This window comes from Theropithecus gelada, chromosome 11 (genome assembly GCF_003255815.1).
Source record: "Theropithecus gelada isolate Dixy chromosome 11, Tgel_1.0, whole genome shotgun sequence".
Lineage (NCBI taxonomy): Eukaryota > Metazoa > Chordata > Mammalia > Primates > Cercopithecidae > Theropithecus > Theropithecus gelada.
The window spans coordinates 87,679,149-87,700,425 of record NC_037679.1 but is presented as its reverse complement, the minus strand read 5'-3'; the positions used below and the strand labels follow the sequence as shown (position 1 = coordinate 87,700,425).

General features: G+C 45.4%; 1 protein-coding gene across 1 annotated transcript in view; it reads right to left on the bottom strand.

Moving 5' to 3' along the window:
- Positions 1–21,277, bottom strand: part of TMEM132C (transmembrane protein 132C) — a 429,974-nt gene that overhangs the window by 163,232 nt on the left and 245,465 nt on the right. The window lies entirely within an intron of this gene.

The following is a 21,277-nucleotide window of genomic DNA, read 5'->3' as shown; positions in this document are numbered from 1 at the left end:
AGGCAAAGAGCTCCTCCCAAAGCTGCTGTTGTTTTGATCACCCCACTTAGCCAGCCTCAATTTCAGTTTCCTTATCAATAAACGGATGAGACAAGTGGCAGCTTGAGCACACACATCTACTTATACCGTCTTCCTCAATCCCACTCACAGGAGAGAAAAAGGACTGTTTTAAAAGGCATAAGACAGCTGGGCACAGTGGCTCATGGCACAGTGGCTCATGCCTGTAATGCCAGCACTTTTCTTTTTTTGAAATGAAGTCTTGCTCTGTCGCTAGGCTGAAGTACAGTGGTGTAATCTTGGCTCATTGCAACCTCTGCCTCCTGGGTTCAAGCAATTCCCCTGCCTCAGCCTACCGAGTAGCTGGAACTACAGGCACCTGCCACCACGCCTGGCTACTTTTTTTGTATTTTAGTAGAGATTGGGTTTTACCATGTTGGCCAGGATGGTCTCAATATCCTGACCTCATGATCTGCCCATCTCAGCCTCCCAAAGTGCTGGGATTACAAGTGTCAGTCACTGTGCCTGGCCAATCCCAGCACTTTGGGAGGTTGAGGTGGATGGATTACTTGAGCTCAGGAGTTCGAGATTAGCTTGGCCAACATAGTGAAACCTCATCTCCACAAAAAATACAAAACTTAAGTGGGCATGGTGGTGCATGCCTTTAATCCCAGCTACTTGGGAGGCTGAGGCAGGAGGATCACTTGAACCTGGGAGGTGGAGGTTGCAGTGAGCTGAGATTGTGCCACTGCACTCCAGCCTGGGCAACAGAGCAAGGCTCCATCTCAAAGTTATAATAATAATAATAAAATAAAAGGCATAATCTCATGACCAGAAGAGGAAATGCAGCCACAGCAGCAGATTTGGGAAACTGGAAACTGGGAGTTCAGTGGATCAAACGAGTCAGCAGAACTTTAAAATGGAGCTTTAAGCTGTCAGTGAGCAGAGCCAACAGTCAACACAGTTTCTACCAAAGAATCCCCCAGACTCGGGAGCTGTGATATCAGTCACAGAATCAGAGCGAATGAGGACTGAAATACAGAGGGTTGGCTACAAGTCTGTTTAGGAAGCAGCCAGAAGCAAATAAACTTCCCTGTTTGTGATGCCAGGACTTTACACCAGGTATGGCTATCAGGGCGAGTGGGGAACTGGGGGTGCTGGGGGTGCCACACCGAATATAGAGGGACCCCACAACCCCATATGTGCTGAACGCTGAGATTCCCAGGCGGGTCCCCCTAGACTGGATCTTTACCCTCCAGGAGAAACACAGGATTCCAGAGGGTGCTACCATCCTAAAACCAAAATGCAATAGGCATTGACACTGTAGCCTCTCCAAACAGCCAACCAGACGCCCTGCAGTGAAGCCTGAAGTCAGCAAGTGCTGTTGAGGGGCTCTGAGCCTCTCATAGCCTTTTAGTCCCCCCTCCTTTATATGAACTGGCAAACAGGAATTGTTAGACACTAAGAAAAGTCTCTATGTGACATAAAGACTGTGATATGCTGAAATAAAGATCTGGTACTCATCCCTGTTTCCTGGCATACAGCTCCTAACATCCTGAGAACAGTGATGTCTTCTTGTGTGCTAAGGAGGTGACTGGTGGCTGGGATTACAGGTAGCTTCAGGATAGTGTTGGTCACCAGAAAGACCAAGGCAAGAATAGAGAGTTTGGACTTTCAGCCCATCCCCTTAATCACCAGTGAGAACAGAGGGGCTGGTCACCAATGACTAAATATCCAATCAATCATACCTAGTTACAAAGCCTCCTAAAAGCCCCAGAGGACAGGATTTGGGGAGCGTCCAGATAGTTGAACCCACGGAGGTTCCTGGAAGGTGGTGTCCCGGGAAGGCAAGGAAGCCCTTCACACTCCTTCCCCTATACCCTGTCCTACATGTTTCCTCATCTGTATCCTTCATAACATCCTTTAGAATAAACCAGTCAACATAAGCAAATGTTTCCCTGAACTCTGTGAGCCGCTCTAGGAAATTAATCAAACCTGAGGATGAGGTCATGGGCACCCCACTTTACAGTCAGTCAGTAAGACACACAGAGAGAGAGACAGACAGATGGAGACAGAGAGACAGACAGAAAGACAGAGAAACAGGCAGACAGAGACAGAGAGACAGAGAGAAACAGAGTCAGCCAGGGTTTGCAGTTGATATCAGAAGCAGGGAGCAGTCCTGGGGACTGAGCCCTCGACCCGTGGGGCCTGACAGTTTCCCCAGGTAGAGATGGTGTGAACTGAACTAGAGCACACCCAGCTGACATCTGCAGAATTGCTCACTCGCTTGTTGGTGGGAGAACCCCCCACCGCCCACCTGCCCCATGCTTGTCCACAGGAGTCTTCTGTGTTGGTCGTTGTGGGGTGAGAGCAGAGGAAGCAGTTTGCGTTTGTCCATGCGGAAAGACTGAAACAGGCAAATGTGGGGAGGGGAGAGTGGCAATCTTCAGGAAATAGAGCATATGCAGTAAAGGATACACATATTTAAAAAAACAGAGAATCCGTTGGGCGTGGTGGCTCACACCTGTAATCCCAGCACTTTGGGAGGCCGAGGTGGGTGGATCATGAGGTCAGCAGATCGAGACCATCCTATCCAACATGGCGAAAACCTGTCTCTACTAAAAGTACAAAAATTTGCTGGGTGTGGTGGTGCATGCCTGTAGTCCCAGCTACTCGGGAGGCTGAGGCAGGAGAAGCACTTGAACCCGCGACTTGGAGGTTGCAGTGAGCCAAGATTGTACCACTGCAGTCCAGCCTGGTGACAGAGTGAGACTCTGTCTCAAAACAAAACAAAACAAAAAACAGAGAATCAGTCACATTCACAAAGAGATAAGAGAAGATATTGCAATGAAGCAAAAATGACTGCTATATCTTAAAAAAAGAACGGACAAAATAAGCCCTTGAAAATTAAAAATATAGCAAAAATGTAAAGTCGGTGGAATGGTTGATGGAAAAAGTTGAAGAAATTTCCTAAGAAGCACAGAAAAGACAAAGAAGTGGAAGATAGGAGAAAAAAAGTTAAGAGGATGACTTTGAGGTTCAATATGTGAATAATAGAAAAAACAGAGAAAAGAAAGAGGATGAATCATTAATGAAGTCAGTCAAGAAAATGTCTCCAAATGAAAGGATGTGTTTTCAGCTCGGAAGAACCCACTGTATGATCAGCACAATGAATGAGAATAGACCCAGACCAGGCCATGTGATCAACACATTTTGGAAGACGGGGTACGTAGAAGTGAATTCTACCGTCCTCCAGAGAGAAGAGACCATCAGAAAAAATTTGGAATTCATAACAGCCTCTTCGTAAACTAGAAGACAATGAAAAATGTCTTGAATATTGTAAGGGGAGATGATTTCCAACCTAGAATTCTGTATGCACCCTATGAGCTCAGTGTTTCCAAACATGTGTGTTCTTTTTTTTTTTTTTGAGACGGAGTCTCACTCTGTCACCCAGGCTGGAGTGCAGTGGCGCGATCTCGGCTCACTGAGAGCTCCACCTCCCGGGTTCATGCCATTCTCCTGCCTCAGCCTCCCGAGTAGCTGGGACTACAGGTACCCACCACCATGCCTGGCTAATTTTTTGTATTTTTAGTAGAGACAGGGTTTCACTGTGTTAGCCAGGATGGTCTCGATCTCCTAACCTTGTGATCCACCTTCCTCGGCCTCCCAAAGTGCCGGGATTACAGGTGTGAGCCACCGCACCCAGCCCACACATGTGTGTGCGAAGGACATTTACTCCTTACACTCATGCTTGGTAACCTACTTGAGCATGTGTTCCATCAAACCATGAAGTGAAGCTGGAAGGAAGATGTGAAGTAAGGGAAACAGATCCCAAATACAAGTGACGTGGAAGGAATCCCAAGTCGATGGTGAAGAGAGGTCCTTGAATAACAGCAGAGCATAAGGCATAGAGAAGATTCTGGCAAACACTTCCCCAGGAAACGAAAATTTTCTTAATAAATATGATGCTGAATAAGTGTTTCCTGAGGACATTTAGACAACTAGAGGAGAGTTTCAGGATAAATATGAGCTAAATATACAGAAAATTAGGAAAAAGAATAAAACTCAATCAGTTTTTAATCCTGAAGAACTCATTATGCAGAGAAGGAAAAGTAATCATAATTTAATACTTGATTTTACTATGATTAGCACATGTACTTATATTTTAAACACTGAATATTAATCTAGACAAAATATGATTATTATACTTGAGGGATGGAGAGATAAAATGGGAGGCACTTATGTGATGGAGAAAAGAGATATATCCTAATTCTCCATAGTGAGAAATTTATAGATATTGCCTTTAAAAAAGTGTCAACATCAGTGCATTACTTGGTGATATGCCTATAAATACCAGATGAGGAAAGAATTTTGCCTCTGTGCATGGAGAGAAGCAGTAGAAGGGAGCAGGGTACTGCAGTATTATTTTAAAATAACTTTGTATTTTTAAATAGTTCAATAGTTTGAGATTAAGAGGAAGTTGTGTCTGGGTTTGGTGGCTCACACTTGTAATCCCGGAACTTTGGGAGGCTGAGGTGGGACGATCCCTTGAGGCCAAGAGTTTGAGAGCAACCTGGACAACAAAATAAGATGCTGTCTCTACAAAAAGATAAAATAATTAGCCCCACACGGTGGCCCATGCTTGTAATTCCACCACTTTGGGAGGCTGAGGCGGGCAGATCACCTGAGGTCAGGAGTTTGAGACCAGCTTGGCCAACATGGTGAAACCCCATCTCTACTAAAAATACAAAAAAAAATTAACTAGGCATGGTGGGAAGGACCTGTAATCCCAGCTACTTGGGAGACTGAGGCAGGGGAATCACTTGAACCCAGGAGGCAGAGGTTGCAGTGAGCTGAGACTGTGCCACTGCACTCTACCCTGGGCAACAAGAGCGAGACTCCATCTCAAAATACTACTACTACTACTACTACTACAACAACTACTACTAAGCCCCATATGACAGAGTGTGCCTGTAGTCCCAGCTATTGGGGAAGCTGAGGCAGCAGGATCACTTGAGGCCCAGAGGAGCTATGATAGCACCACTACACTCCAGCCTGGGCAACAGAGTGAGACCCTGTCTTAAAAAATAAATTTTAAAAAGTTGCAAAAGAACAAAATACTGAGTTCCCAGTACACATCATCCAGCTTCCTCCAAAGATAATATTGTACATAAGCATGGTTCATTGTCAAAGCCAGGATATTGATATAGGCATAATACTATTAACTCAGGTACATACCTTAGATTTTACATGTTTTCACACAAACTTCTTTGGCGTATAGTTCTATGAAATTATATCCTATGTGGAGATTTGAGTAACCATCACAATAACAAAGATGTGGCATTGTTCCTTCAACACAGAGGAGCTCCTTCATGTGCTCCCTTCATAGTCACACGCTCTTCGAATCCTGCCACTGATCTGTTCTCTAGCACTACAGTCCTCACACTTTGAGAATGTTGTATACAGGTTTTTGTCAATAAACTCTGCAGAACTATTTGACCTTCTAAATTACAGGCAAGAAATAAAAATACAGTTCTAAGCTACCCAACAGATGGAACGGACCCCCTCTTGGCCAAGGAGATGCCAGTGAAACTTGGAAAACTGAGTTCCTGGGCATGATGGGATGGAAGGCTAGATGCACCTCCTTATCCCCCTTCCTTCCCTAAGCACCACTGGCCTTTCTTCCTGAGGGCTAAAAGGAGAACAGCCATTTGGAAAGACTTGCTCCACCCCAGATACCGATGACTGCCTGACACTGCCTTGCCCTTTCATAGTTTTGATAAAATAACTGACCCACGGGTTCCTTCCTGATAAGAGACCACTGATCTTGCAGTGGTTCTGGCCATCTACTGAGGATGCACAGTGAGGGGTTTCATGTCCTCTGCTTCATCTTTTGATGTCAGAGGGCTGAAAACCCTACCTTGGGATCACACTATCCCTGTCATCTCTTGTACATGGGACCCATGAAAGGGAGGGCATGAAACTCAGCTGTGCATGCACATGCTTCTCCTCCCATAAATATTCATGACTCCTCCTATGGCTTATTGAATATGCATATTTATCCTTCTTACTCAGTATAAATCCCTGTCTTGTTCTTCCCATCTCTAAATGTCTTGTTTCTGGCTTCTGGCTGGAGGCTACACTTCCCAGCCTGTCAGAATGGCCATCCAGCAGGCTGCAAGCCTTTATGAGAGATAAAGCTCTTCTTTCCAAATGTATGAACCTCATCATTCTTCAGTTGACATATGCAAGGTCATGTCTTACGAAAGGGAATTACACAGTTACACACACACACACACACGCATGCACGCGCGCGCGCACACACACACACATCCTATTAACTTCCAAGACTGAAGGAGATACATTCTTGTGAATAGTTAAAAGGCTAGACATAGCTGATGAATGTGATTACCAGGGGGGCGCCATGAGGGAACACTGTGGGTGGAAGGTGGTGATAAAACACATCTTCACCTGCCAAACTTAGGGTGTCCAACCCTCATTGCAGCAATAGCATGCTGGCCAGACAGCCACCTTCTCTCTCTCTCTTTTTTTAAAAATTATACTTTAAGTTCTGGGGTACATGTGCACAACGTACAGGTTTGATTCATAGGTACACATGTGCCATGTTGGTTTGCTGCACCCATCAACTCATTTACATTAGGTATTTCTCCTAATGCTATCCCTCCCCCAGCCCCCCACCTCCTGACAGGCCCCAGTGTCTAATATTCCCTTCCCTGTGTCCATGTGTTCTCATTGTTCAATTCCCACCCATGAGTGAGAAGCTGTGGTGGTTTTCTGTCCTTGTGATAGTTTGCTGAGAATGATGGTTTCCAGCTGCATCCATGTTCCTACAAAGGACATGAACTTATCCTTTATTATGGCTGCATAGTATTCCATGGTGTATATGTACCACATTTTCTTAATCCAGCCTATCATGATGGACATTTGGATTGGTTCCAAGTCTTTGTTATTGTGAATAGTGCTGCAATAAACATATGTGTGCACGTCTTTATAGTAGCATGATTTATAATCCTTTGGGCATATACCCAGTAATAGGATTGCTGGGTCAAATGGTAATACTAGTTCTAGATCCTTGAGGAATCGCCACAGTCTTCCCAATGGTTGAACTAATTTACACTCCCACCAACAGTGTAAAGGTATTCCTATTTCTCCACATCCTCTCCAGCATCTGTTTCCTGACTTTTTAATGATTGCCATTCTAACTGGCGAGAGATGGTATCTCATTGTGGTTTTGATTTGCATTTCTCTGATGACCAGTGATGATGAGCATTTTTTCATGTGTCTGTTGGCTGCATAAATGTCTTCTTTTGAGAACTGTCTGTTCATATTCTTTGCCCACTTTTTGATGGGGTTGTTTTTTTCTTGTAAATTCGTTTGAGTTCTTTGTAGGTTCTGGATATTAGCCCTTTGTCAGATGAGTAGATTGCAAAAATATTCTCCCATCATGCAGGTTGCCTGTTCACTCTGATGGTAGTTTCTTTTGCCATGCAGAAGCTCTTTAGTTTAATTATATCTCATTTGTCTATTTTGCACAGCCACCTTCTCTTAAGAAACTTCCTCTGAGTCTTACATTAAATGATTCTCTAAATACACGTGCTACTCTGAACACCAGGAGACCAGGACATGCTTGAGGGACAAAGATCAAAGACACATTATCATGGGAAAGTCCCCATTGCCCCTAGCAGGAAATGAATGTTCCAGTTATGTTCATAGCATGGACACCTTCTACTTCTACTGCTGGAAATAAATGCCTCTTGCAATGTGACTTGGCTTGAAATTGGATTTTGCCGCATTTGGATTTTTTTCAAGATTTCAGATTTCACTGAAGCTACAAATTGTTCTTTCCGCTTAATAGTGCATGCTCATAGGAGGATTCTCACCAACTGGTGCAGCGGCTGGTGTCACCTCTGGATGGGGCGGGAGAAGGAACCACAGAAATGGGAGAAAGGCATAGGTTTAAAAGGCTGATTGTGTTAATCGGGCATTTTCTTCGATGAGAGCAGTGGATGTTTTCTGTCTAAATCAAGGAACTAGTTGTTGCAGGGTTTGTGTCCAGGACCAGAAGTTTTGCAACCAGAGTCAGCATTTTAAAAACCAGTGGAAGTGGTTGGTAAACCCTGAGGATGTCTGGCTTCCAGGGGCAAGTCCAGGGAAGCTGGCCAGTGGCAGTATGAGGCCACCCCTGCTCAGCCAGGCTGCATGGAGGGGAGGAGCTTCCAGCCCTGCTTCTGGAGGGTCAGGCAGGTATGCTTCTCTCTCTTCATCTGCTGCATCCAGGATGGCCCTAGTTCAGTGGTTTCCAGTTTGTGGCTCTGCTACTGCTGGTAGCTTGGGAGACGATTTCCCATGCAGCAAGGAGCCCCGACTGTTCCCAGCACTGTGCTAGATGTTGCAACGCATCCACGCGGCACTCAGGCAAGGGCTGGACTTGGTGGCACCTCCGGTCCCATCTGGGTTACCTGAATGGGGCTCAGGCCATCTACAAGGCACATTGATCGTTGACGCTCCTACTCAGGTTTTTAGTGGTCAAAACCAAAACAAAACAAAAAATATTTTCCCTCTTTTTAAAATGTGCTTGGCTTGGGTATAACACAGGGATGATTAAGTGTTCCTTAAGGAAAATCAATGTTCAGTACAAATTTTGAACACAGGAAGCCTAATTTCCACTCTGCAAGCCATCTATCTCACGGTGTGCTATAATCTCCTTAGGAAATGCCCTCCCTAGAGGTTTCTCAGGCCTGCTGGGGTGTATGAGGGCCTGGGTATGATGAGGAGTGTGTGTGTGTGTGTGTGTGTGTGTGTGTGTATATGCATGTGTGAGAAGTGTGTGTGTGTGTGTGTGTATGCGTGGGTGTGCATGCATGGGAGGGCGGGTAAGTACCACTTGGCCTCTGGACCCTGTGAGGCTGTCTGTTCAGGAGCTGAATCTGATCTTCAGAGTAGGTTCAAACTGAAAAATGATAAGTATTGTTGTTACGGGTTGAACTCTGCACCTTTCCAATCCATATGTTGAAGTCCTAACTCCCAGCATTTTAGAATGTGATCGTATACGGAGATAGATCTTTACAGAGGTAATCACATTAAAATGGAGCTCATTAGGCTGGGCCCCAGTTCAGGGACTGGTGTTCTTATGAAAAGGGGAAATTTGGAGACGGACCCGAGAAGGGGAAGTCTATGGGAACACGAAGATGGGCATCTCCAAGCCACGGAGAGAGGCCAGGGAGAGGCGGTCCCTCAGACCTCAGAAGGAATCAACCCTGCCAACACCCTGATCTTTAACGTCCAGCTTCCAGCACCGTGAGAGAGTAGATTTGTATCCTTCAAATCCCTCAGTCTGCGGTACTGTGTTACAGCAGCCCTAGAAAACGGACACAGTTGCTAACACGAAAATAAAGAAGCAAGCAATAAGAAAGCAGCCCACCGCTGGCCTGGCCCTTAGGAGGAGGAGCTCCCGTGAAGCTGAGTCATTGCAACCCTGGGGGAAGCAGCCGATGTAAGTTCCCACTGCGCTGAGCTAACCAACCAGAAGCTCTGCGGTCCCTGCACTGAGCCCGTTAGCCCAGTGCTCTCGACTCTGGGCATTGTGCGGGAAAGCCTCCGGTCATGTGCACGTAACAGCTTCTGCACTGAGAAGAGGAGGGCTCGCCCTTTGCAAGTGGTGCCTACTGCATACCAAGGCATGGCACACCTGCCTGCCTGTTCTTCCGCTAGAATAAGACTCGCACACTTATATCCAAACCCACCCACTGACCTGACAGCAGCCCTACAAAGCTGCTTCCTCTAAAGGCGGGGGGCTGTGGGTGTTCAGTATTCCAAAGCCCTTCAGAGGAAACTAACAATGGCTTAGGATCAGGGTGTGTATATCAACAAATGTGGCATTGGTATTGCTGCTGCTGTCATCGTGTCACCCAGCGAGCATGGCCCCCCAGGCCTCATGGGCTGATGACATGCTCACCGGAGGGTAGACAGGTCTACATCATCCCTGTGGATTTCCCTGGGTTTAGGCACTCGAGTTCCACCCCCACATTGTTGGCACATCTATACGCTCTCTACAGTATCATTTCTTTAACAAGTTTCTTTAATTTGGCTACTGCTTCTCTTTTTTTTGCGATGGAGTCTCACTCTGTCACCCAGGCTGGAGTGCAGTGGTGCGATCTCGGCTCACTGCAACCTCTGCCTCCAGGGTTCAAGCCATTCTCCTGCCTCAGCCTCCCAAGCAGCTGGGATTACAGGCGCCCGCCACCACACCTGGCTATTTTGTGTGTTTTTAGTGGAGATGGGGTTTCACAATGTTGGCCAGGCTGGTCTCGAACTCCTGACCTCAGGTGATCCACCTGTCTTGGCCTTCCAAAATGCTGGGATTACAGGCATGAGCCACCATGCCTGGCCTCTTTTTTTTTTTTTTTAAACTTTAGAAAAGTTCTCTTTTTCTAAAGTTGTTTTTATTATTGCGTATACAATCATTTTATTATCACATACATAGTCATACATAGCTCTTCAAAAAGAAGCTATAGGAAAAAAAAATTTTTTTAAACTTTTTCCCCTAAATATACATTGAAATAAGCATATCAAAATACAAATAAAACCTGTATGTTCATGAATCTCATAAAAGAACATCTCTTGCTGCTAGCATGTGTACAACAGTCTGGCAAGCACTGAAAATGCACAATTTAAAATACACGTTTCCTTTCATAAATGCGGCTTTGTATCTGAAATCTTTCAACACACAGGAGGGAAGAGTAGTTAGCAGGGCTCTGCATAGAAACTACTGAAAAACATTGAAAATTATTGTTCTTGTGTTTTGTTTTTAATAATGCAAGCCGGTTTCCATCACCCCACCTGCCACCAGGAGGCTTATGAACAGGGCCATCTTATTCCAGCAGCAGCTTTATGGGCTGGGTACAGGTGAGCTGCCAGTGGGGTGAGGGGAGCAGTGTCCTTTTCCAGACTAAGACCCACACTCCTGTCCCCGTGTGCCATCCCCCTTTGATTTTTCCTAAACTACCTGTCAGGGCAGACTTTCTGCCCCTGTCAAAGGGAGTGGAGGCCCTAGGAAATGAGGAAGCACAGGCTGGTTCCAAGGCCATAAAAAAGACTCCAGTAGTCACTACTGCAAGTTCCTAAGAGAAGTCATGTGTATGTGCATGCATGTGCGCACATACGTGCCTGTGTGTGTGCACACACATGTGCTTGCACCTGTGCAGTTATGTGTGTGCATGCATGTGTGTATGTGTAAGCCACAGAAACCCAGCTCTCTTCCCTGCCTGTAGAACTCCCTGCTCTCTCATTGACCAAGATGGACAGCCACTGCCAGTCCATCTGGAACAGATTCTCCTCACCTCTTTCAGGTCGGCTGTGACAACAGCTGCAGTCAAACGTGTTTCCAATTGAGCGCGCTTTTTCATCTTCTGTTTCGCTTATCAAACACTGACCCCTTTTGGCCATTACCTTTTGCTGCCTTTTACCATTTACTTTGATCTTGGGTGCTAATGAAAACTTCCATATCAGTGACTCATCAAATGCCAGAGCTCAGAGAGCAGCAGGATTTCCTAAGCATTGTTGCTACTTCTAACTCTATTATTTCTTTTTCCCCTGTTCTGGTCCCCAACAAGGGGCTACTTCTATAGCAAAACTTTAGCAAAAGGAATGTTTGTTCGTAAAACAATTACCAATGTTTTGCTTCTGAAAGTTTGCTCCCAAGAACTCCCAATTCCACCTTCCCACGCTTCTCCTCCTCTTCTTTCATTGAAACTTCAGGCTGATCAGTATGAAGCAAATAGTGGTGCTCTGGCTGTTACATTTTCAGGAATTTGGCAAGCTAGCTGTCAAACACAGCAATTATTCAAATATAAATCATAATTGTACACATTAATCTATGTTAGAAACAAAGGTAAAAAATGCTCAAAACTCATCACTGCCTAATTATTTCATGACAATTTGATATTATCTGTGCTCTTGAGTTTATGCATATATATCTGTATGGAATGAGGAAAATAATATCTAAAGAAGTGCTACTGGAGGCCGGGCACGGGGGCTTATGCCTGTAATTCCAGCACTTTGGGAGGCTGAGGCGGGTGGATCACAAGGTCAGGAGTTTGAGACCAGCCTGACCAGCATGGTGAAACCTCGTCTCTTCTAAAAATACAAAAATTAGACGGGTGTGGTAGCGCATGCCTGTAATCCCAGCTACTCGCGAGGCTGAGGCAGGAGAAGCGCTTGAACAAGGGAAGCAAAGGTTGCAGTGAGCCGAGACTGTGCCACTGCATTCCAGCCTGGGCAACTGAGCAAGACTCTGTCTCAGAAGAAAAAAGGAAAAAAAAAAGGAAGTGCTATTGGATGTGTGCTGTCAACTCCATATTCAGTGATGTCAGGTAGCCTGAAATTGGCTACGGTGACAGTATTTCATACCACAGAATTTGGCAACCCGTATCGATCAAGGTCTTTTTCCTTTGGGAAGCAAGATGTTAAACATTGACCAGTACAGCCTGGTGAAGGGCTGGCTGCTGTGCTGTAAGGGGTGATCTACATAGAAAAATGTCCCCAGCATCTTGCATGGCAATGACTGCTTCATTCCTATCAAATCATCGTTAGCCTGGGTGCATCATCTATGCCTGCGGAGATTCCATCTGCACATCTCACCACTTATCCTGCTCCTGCCCACTTTCTGCCTTTTTCAGTCCTACTCCATGTCCTAGGAGGCTGACCTCTAAAAATAGAACCACTCAGGGATCCCTTCCCTTCTGGCTCCCAGGAGGTTTGGCCAAATACCAGATTGAAGGGTAGGAGGGGAGAATTTTTAAAATGTCATCATTTTGCCATTATCATGCCTAACAAAATTTATAATTTTCTAATATAAACATTTCCCTAATCATCTCAAAGATACTGTTTTTCTGTAACTGCTTTAAACCCATCAGAATCCACAGGGTTCACATATAGCATTTGGTTATGTTCTTATATCTCCTTTATTTTTACTTTTTTTTGTTGTCTTGCTCCGTCACCCAGGCTGGAGTGCAGTGGCATGATCTCGGCTCACTGCACCCTCCACCTCCCAGGTTCAAGCAATTCTCCTGCCTCAGCCTCCTGAGAAGCTGGATTACAGGTGTACACCACCACGCCTGGAAAATTTTAGTAGAGACGGGGTTTTACCATTTTGGTCAGGCTGGTCCCAAACTCCTGATCTCAGGTGATCCACCCACCTTGGCCTCCCAAAGTTCTGGGATTACAGGCGTGAGCCACTACGCCTGGCCCTTATATCTCTTTTATTCTATTACTAGAAAAAGAAGTGTCTCCCACGTTTTCTTGAAATTGACAGTTTTTGAAATACTAAGTCACTTGTCTTATAGAATACTCATATACTGGATTTGTTTGTGTCCTTGAATTGTCATTTAATTTTTTCTTGTATCCTTTGCATTTCCTTTAAACTGGTTGTTAGATCCAGGCACATGAGAAGATCCAGATTTAATGTCTAGGCAAGAACACTGATGGGGGGTGCTCTGTGTTTGTTACTGCGTCATACACTGAGTCCTGATGAAGTCCACCCGAGCTGCAACGTTTCATATAAAATATTTTTATATTAAAACATTTCTGAGATGAACAGTGTTATAGGTGAGTGTTATACAGGGCAAGGTGAGATGATATCTGCCTGTTAGGAATACTGGTTGGGCACCAATTTGGAATGACTGTGAGGTGTACCATTCTGGAAAGGGTCAAAAGGCAAAGTGAATTTTTAGCCTTGGAACTAGAATCCCTGCCGAGTCCCAGCAATTGACAGTAACTTTTCCTGAGCCGGGAAATCTGTCTGTCCAGCCCTGAATACACAGCTCTTCCGGGGTATGTTCACGGAGAGGTCCCAATCCCATCCTACTATGAATTATCCACCCAAAGCACCATGGTGAGCCATGGTCTAAAGCAGTGTTCTCAGGGGTGGTCTGTGCTCCAGGAGACACTGAGCAGTATCTGGAGGCACTTTTGGTTATCGTGAGCAGGAGTGGGGGTGATACTGGCATTTAGTGGGTGGAGGCTGGCAGGGGATGTTGCTGAACAACCTGCAATACACAGGACAGCTCCCCTCACCACCACACCAACCAAGAATTATCTGGCCCCAAATACCAACAGTACCGAGGCTGAGAAATTCTGTTCCAAGGCAGGGTAAGCAGAGCTCGGAAGAGTGAGTGTGGCAAGCAGGAGACACTGCTGTGTGATCACCAGAATAGCCCAGCCACGCTCCCCAAAAACACTGTCCATGCAACGGCTGCTCTGAGATTATGATGCTGTGAGCCTACATGAACACGCGGTGAAGAATTTTTATGAGCTTGCCTTACCCATTTCAGAATGTATACTGGCACGATGCTAATTTAATTACGGGAGAATAAACTATCAGGAGGAGAGATCGTGCTGTGGTCCAGGAGAGTTTCAAAGCAGAGCCCACAATGTGTGAGGGCACAAAATTCCACAGATGAGACTCCCTCAGTGATTTGAGTCTGGAGGCTGGCCAACGGAAGACAAAAACAGTCTTTTTTTGCTGCCCTGACTTACCAGGTTCTTGTGGAAGTGGGGACGTAGCCCTGAAGTCAGTGCCCTGCTATGTTTGTGTGAGAATGTCCAATCATAACAACGACAGCAACAGCTGACATGTCTTATTAATATTGCTAGTATCAGCCAGGCTCTCTTCTGAGTGTTTTCCTTGAATTATTTTAAAAAAATGTCCTAGCAGCTTCATTCAGTAGATTCTTTTGCTATGCTTCTTTTTTAAACAGATGAGAAAAAAAGAAACCACACACACAGAATGGTTAAGAAATGTGCTCAAGATCACATAGGGAGTAAACAGGAAAGAGTGAGGGGTTGACCCATGCACTCTGACTACAGAGTTAGAACAATCCTAGAAAAGTGTTGGCTTGAAAATATTGCCCCTGACGCCATACTTTTTTCCACTATGGTAGGGGAAATGGTATGGATGTAACACACACACACACGCCCATACATGCACATTCACATACATGTACGTTCACATACACCAACACCCCACTGCTAACTTGATAGGAACCAGACTTCTCTTTGGTCAAGAGTCACTGCTGCAACAGAATGTATTAATAATAAAACCCCAAACGGGCAAAAGAGCCCATCCATCAAATCCTTAATGGCTCCTTAAGTAACTTCTTACAGGTAAGTACGGCTTCCTTGAAAGACTCAGTGGCCAGGCACTGAGGAGCTTTGGCAGGGAAGATGACTTCAGCACAGCCGCCCTATCAATATTGGATGAGGCTGACCTACTGACTCACCCCCGAAGGAGCCCTGGTCTCTCCCCAGCGCTGCTTTCCCTAGCAAGTTAGTAAAAACTCCTTCATAAAAATCAGCTAAGCATGAGATGATAGCACCGAGCTCCTGGCTGGAGGTGGCATCACATCCCGGCCACTTTCTTGACCCCACTCCCAGTGCCCCAGGAATTCATCTTTCTTTTGTTCTTATCATGTTGGGGTGCAATTCTGGACACAGCGACCACCCCTGGTTGCTTTCCAATTCTTGTACAAAGTTCCCTGAATTTCCTTCTTCACTGCAGCAGAATGTCCTCTGGAAGGTAACCAAGAGGGACTTCACGAGGGTGCATGGGCCGAAGCGGATCTTCCTGGCTTACCAGGGAGTCAGGCAGTGAGGTGCGGGGATTACAAGTGTGTGATTTCAGGCCCACCTGCCTGGGCTCCCAGCTCGTCTCTGCCACTATCTAGGTGTTTTCTATTCTTGTTTATTCCTTAAGGCCGTGCATGATCCGTTCCCCATGCTGTTGCTCCCACCTGCCTCTCTGGCCTCACTTTGCAGCCCTCATTCACAGTCATCCAGTCCAGGCTCTGTCCTGCTGCTCTCACCTCTGAGCCTTGTTCTCACTGTTCCCTCCTCCGGAATGCCTTTCCCCCAGGTATCTGCATGGCTGGTGTCCTCACTCCCCTCCTCCTCCACTCAAATCCCACCTTAGACAGACTCATCTAAAGTGGGATCTGCCTTATCTTCTCTATCCTTTATTTGACTTTATTTTTCTCCATAGCCTTTATCACCCTCTGACACATATAGTTAATACTTTTTGTAGATGTGCCTCCCCAACTAAAATCTAAACTTCACCAGAGCAAGGATGCTATGGTCTGAATGTTTGTATCATCCCCAACTCACGTGTTGAAATCCTAACTCCCAAGGTGTTGGCTTTAGTAGGTGGGGCCTTTTGGGAGGCGATTAGGTCCTCAGGGTGGAGCCTTCACGATGGGATGTGTGCCCTTATAATAGAGGCTGAAAGAGGCTCATCCACTCCACCTCGTGAAGATACGGAGAAGGCAGCACCTACAAACCAGGAAGGCACCTTCACTGGACACTAAAGCTGCAGGTGGCTTGATCTTGAACTTTCCAGTCTCCAGAACTCTGAGAAATTAAACTATGTTGTTTACAAGCCACCTAGCCTATGGTATTTTCTTACAGCAGCCCTAAGGGACTAAGACAAAGGACTTTGCCTTCTTTGTCCATTGCAATACTTCTGGCATCTAGAACAGCTCTGGGCACATGACACACACTCAAAATATTTGTTGGTCAATTTCAGTAACTCCTTACTTACCAGGCAACTGCCTTGTGACTGACCCTGAACTTGGTTTCGGAAATACGGAAATAAGGCCCAGAGTCATTCCTGCAGCAAGCACATTCTGTGGCATTTATGTCTCTTTTCTGCTCCCAATGTGGTAGCCCGTGGAGGTCGTGCCATTGTCTGCCATCTGGGATTGTCATTTTTATAAGGCAGGGGTCGTATGTATGTGGTTCTCCAGGTATGAAGACAAATTTCAGGCCTCTTTGATGCCAGGGGCACTTTATGTGACATCAGCAACCAATGGCACTGCTGCACCGAAGGCAGGCCAGGAGTCCCAGGTATTTCTCCAGAAGGCTAACACAGATCCCCAGGGCTAACAGCTCAGCTCATCATACGTGAGCGCCCTCTCAGGAACCTGGGGCACAGAGAGGCTGAGTCACTTACAGCTTGACAGGGGTAAGGCCGATGGGCTCTAGAAGCTGCATTCTTAATTCTTGCATTGCAATAGATCATATACCTCTCAGAAGGGCATGTGCGAGACTCAGATCAGCCCTGTATGCCACTGACACAGAGCACATGTAAGCACTTGGTGTTACTATTAACACTTTGGGCTTCAAAAGTCAGCTCAAGAGATGCTTTAAAAAGCAAGACATTTAATTATTCCAAAGAACAAGATGTATGGAGGTTGGCAGGTGTGGGGTTGATCTCTCATTGTGTCAAGGGAGTTGCCATAGCTGTTAACATTATATTCTTTTACCACTATTCAAAGGAGAGAGAGAGAGAGAGACAGAGAGGTGCAAAGGATTTCTCTTCAAAGGGCTTTGTTCCTGAAACACACCAGAAAACTTCCCTTTATGTCTCATGGGCCAGATGACCACCCAAGCTAGAATGCAGTGCTTGGAAAGGCACTGCCTATCACAACCGATTGGAATTAGACCAATCATGATTCATCCTCCGAGACTCCAGGAAAGCCCACCTTCCTGAGACCAGGGCACCTCCACCTGCAATCTAACAGCATCGGGCTCCTCTTAGAGGTACAGAAGGTGGCAGGCTGCTGGGCATCGAGCTAGTCCTCTCAAGGGTCTGCCTCATCAGTTATCCCGGCGGGATCTTTCCAGATCAAGCATCAACAACTGCTACAGTGGGCAGTGACTAGGGAAGGACAGTCTCCTATCCCACTCCTCAGACAAGGGCATTTCCATACTCACAGAGCACCCTGGGCAAAGCAGGGATAAGAAAACATCAGGCAGGCATCGTGGAAAATCATAGTTCTCGGCTGGGCGAGTGGACAGCTGGCATTTACACCCTAAGTCCGTCCACATCTTTACAGAGAACTGACAGGTTACCTACAGGGAGACATGGCGTTTCCACCTGTGCCCTTTCTGTAAGTAAGAAAGGAAATGAGAGCAGAGAAACCCACCGACCCCAAAGCCTGCTTCAGAAGCACAGTTCAACCTGGAATCTCACCGCAAGCTTCTCACGGTGGAATTTTAATGAGTAGGCTCATTTTCTCCCAATTCACAAATTACTGTTTGTAGCTTCCTGTTTGATGAACTCTTCACTGGAGTCTGCCTTCCAGGGTTAGAATTATATTCTTAGTTGGAAAAAAAGGTGAACAACAAGAGAAAGAAGTAATACCCAGGGCCATAAATGACAGCCTATCCACGAGCTATGTAGGGCTAAAGCCAGCAGGGGAAGGGCTCTCTGCAGAAAAGTCACGTGATGGTAAGCGACAGCTCTTGGGGCTTATTCACACGAAACGGCTGCGTTTGGGTCCTGGTGAGACGGTTTATGCCACTGTTAATGTTTTGAATGCACACTCCCAATGCCCCCCTGTTACATGGTGACTAGGATTGTATGCTACACACTCCCCAATTTTTTCCAAAGGGTACCCCATAGATCAAGGATTCATTTGCTCTGGACTCTACAATAGCTCTCTTCCCTTCTAATAACAGAATCCCACCTTAAGCCAAGGAGCCCATTCTGTGTTGTTGTTGTACCGAGAAACCGGTATAACTCACAAGAATCACATCACCCTGGCCATGGCAATTGGTTCAGAAATGCGCCATGACTCAAGCCTTTTTTTTTTTTTTTTTTTTTTTTGAGATGGGGTCTTGCTCTGTTGCCCAGGCTGGAGTGCAGTGGCACAATCCTGGCTCACTGTAGCCTCGACCTGCAGGGCTGAAGCAATCCTCCCACCTCAGTCTCCTGAGTGGCTGGGACTACAGGTGTGCGCCACCACACCTGGCTAATTTTTTTTATTATTTGTAGAGTCAGCGTCTCGTGTTTTCTTTTTTCTTTTTTCCCTAGGCTTGTCTGTAACTCCTGGGCTCAAGCAATCCTCCTGCCTCAGCCGCTTAAAGTGCTGGGATTATAGATGTGAGCCATCATGCCAGGCTGAATCAGAGGTTTTATTTTGTTTATTTTTTTTACAGATTTTTCTGATACGGTAATAGGGAAAGAACTTCCCTTTTCAAGGGTCATTAAACAAGGAGGTTGTGAGTCTGTGCTGCTGGTGACATCTGGTCTACCTTGTGGAATATTCCTGGGAAATGGAGAGAAAGATAGACCCTTGGTAACACCATTCAAACTCCTGGGTCCGGCTCTGCTTGAATCTAGTTCTGTCTCCAGATTTTTCAGCTCAAAGAGAGAATTAGTTTTCTTTTTAAAAAACAAAGTGGTAAAATACGCAAAACATAAAATTTAGCATCTTCAGCATTTTTAAGCATACAGTTGAGTGGCATTAAGTATAGGCACAGTGTTGCATGACCATCATCACCATCCATCTCCAGAATCTTCCTCTCAAAATGAAACTCTGCACCCATTAAACACTAACAGTCCGTTCTCCCCTCCTCCCATTCCTTGACAACCATCATTCTGCTTTCTGTCTCTATGAATTTGACTGCTGGAGAGATCTCATGTAAGTGGAACCCTGCAGTATTAGTTCTTGTGTGACTGACTGTCATATTTCACTTATCACAGGGTTCACAGGGTTCATTCACGTTGTACTGTGAGTCCGAATTTCCTTCCTTTTTAGGGCTGAATAATACTCCGTTGTAGATCCATGCCCCATTCTGCTTATCCATTCATCTGTTATAGGCACTTGGGTTGCTCTTCCCATCTGACTATTGTAAACACGGTGGCTGTAAATATGGTTGTGTAACTATCTCTTTGAGTTCCTGCTTTCAATTCTTTTGTGTATATACCCAAAAGTGAAACTGACAGATCATTCAATTTCCTTTTGTTTTTTTCTTTAGCAGTCTGGGTTAGGGTTCTGCTGCGTGCAACCAAGAGTAGGCTATTTAATACCAAGGACACCTTCGGCTTCAATGCCAATAATAATAATAGAATATTCCCAAATAAAGACTTGGCCCAGCTTGCTTTAGCCACATCTCAGTAATCATTTTGGATAGACATGAAACAAATCAAATCTCATTCAATATTTCTTAAATGGAGGGGCACTTCTAAAACTTCAGAAACTCTTTTGATTGCTCTGTCTGCCAAATTAATTAAAAACAAGCTATCGCCATGTAAATGTGGGAAACAAAGCATTCACTAACCAATGATGAAGGTTGGCTAGGGATTGAACATAACTATAACCACCTTCTGAATTTGAGCTCCAATGGAAAATGAAAATAAAATAACACAACCGAGCAATGCCAAGAAGAGACGCATAGAAAATATACAGTCTAGGGACAATTGTAGAGAAGGGGTAGTGCAGGGCTGGCAATCTCAAAAGCCTTTGATAGAGGAGGCTGTGCCCCAGTCTGATTCTGCCACGAGTAGCTCTAGACACCAACTGTGTGTATGAAAATGGAACTGTGTGGCTCCTTGAATACCCACAGGCCTCCGAGGGTAGCACCTGAGTGCAGTGGCAGCTTGATGTGTGCGCTGCTAATTGTTAAGACAAGATGTTACAAGGGTACCTCCAAAATAGCTACAGGGAACATACACCCCAGCGTTCTTGAGATAGCATGGGGTTCAGAATTTCTCCTCTGTTTTCTGGCCATGTGTCAAGGCATGGTGTCCCAAGTTTAGGTATGGAAAATACAGTCCTCACAGAAGCAGCAACGCACAGCTCAGCTCCGACCGGCGAATCACTGAACAAAGACCTCATGTATTTAGCTGCATGTGAGGACAATAATGAGACTAAGTGAATTATTTTTACAGTCATCTTTACCTCCCTGGCCATGCAACACAGGAGTGAATCACATAATTTAGGACAAGAAGCTGTTGACAGGGATTTTTACATAAAATATTCTTATTCAAAATTTTTGTAAGGACTTTAAGTATTTTAAAAATATTGTGGAAAAACACAACAAAATATATCTGAGCACCAGATTCCACTGTTGAGCTATCATTTGTAACTTCTGCCTTCTCAGGACAGGCTACCGAACTTCCATGAACAAGGGAAATCTAGCCAAGTTCACATCAGTAATCTGGTAGGGTCGATATTGCTAGCTTTCTAACCAAATCAAGGATGGATTTGTCTCTAACATTGAGCATCTAGTTAGTCCTGTATAATCTGTTAAAATTATTAAGAATATATGTATATATTAGTTAGGGTATAGTAATCTACTGTAACAAAGAAATTCAAAAACACTTGCTTTAACAATATGTGTGTTCCCACCAGGGCCTGTTGGAAGGTGGGGGCCTGGGGGAGGGATAGCATTAGGAGATATACCTAATGCAAGTGACGAG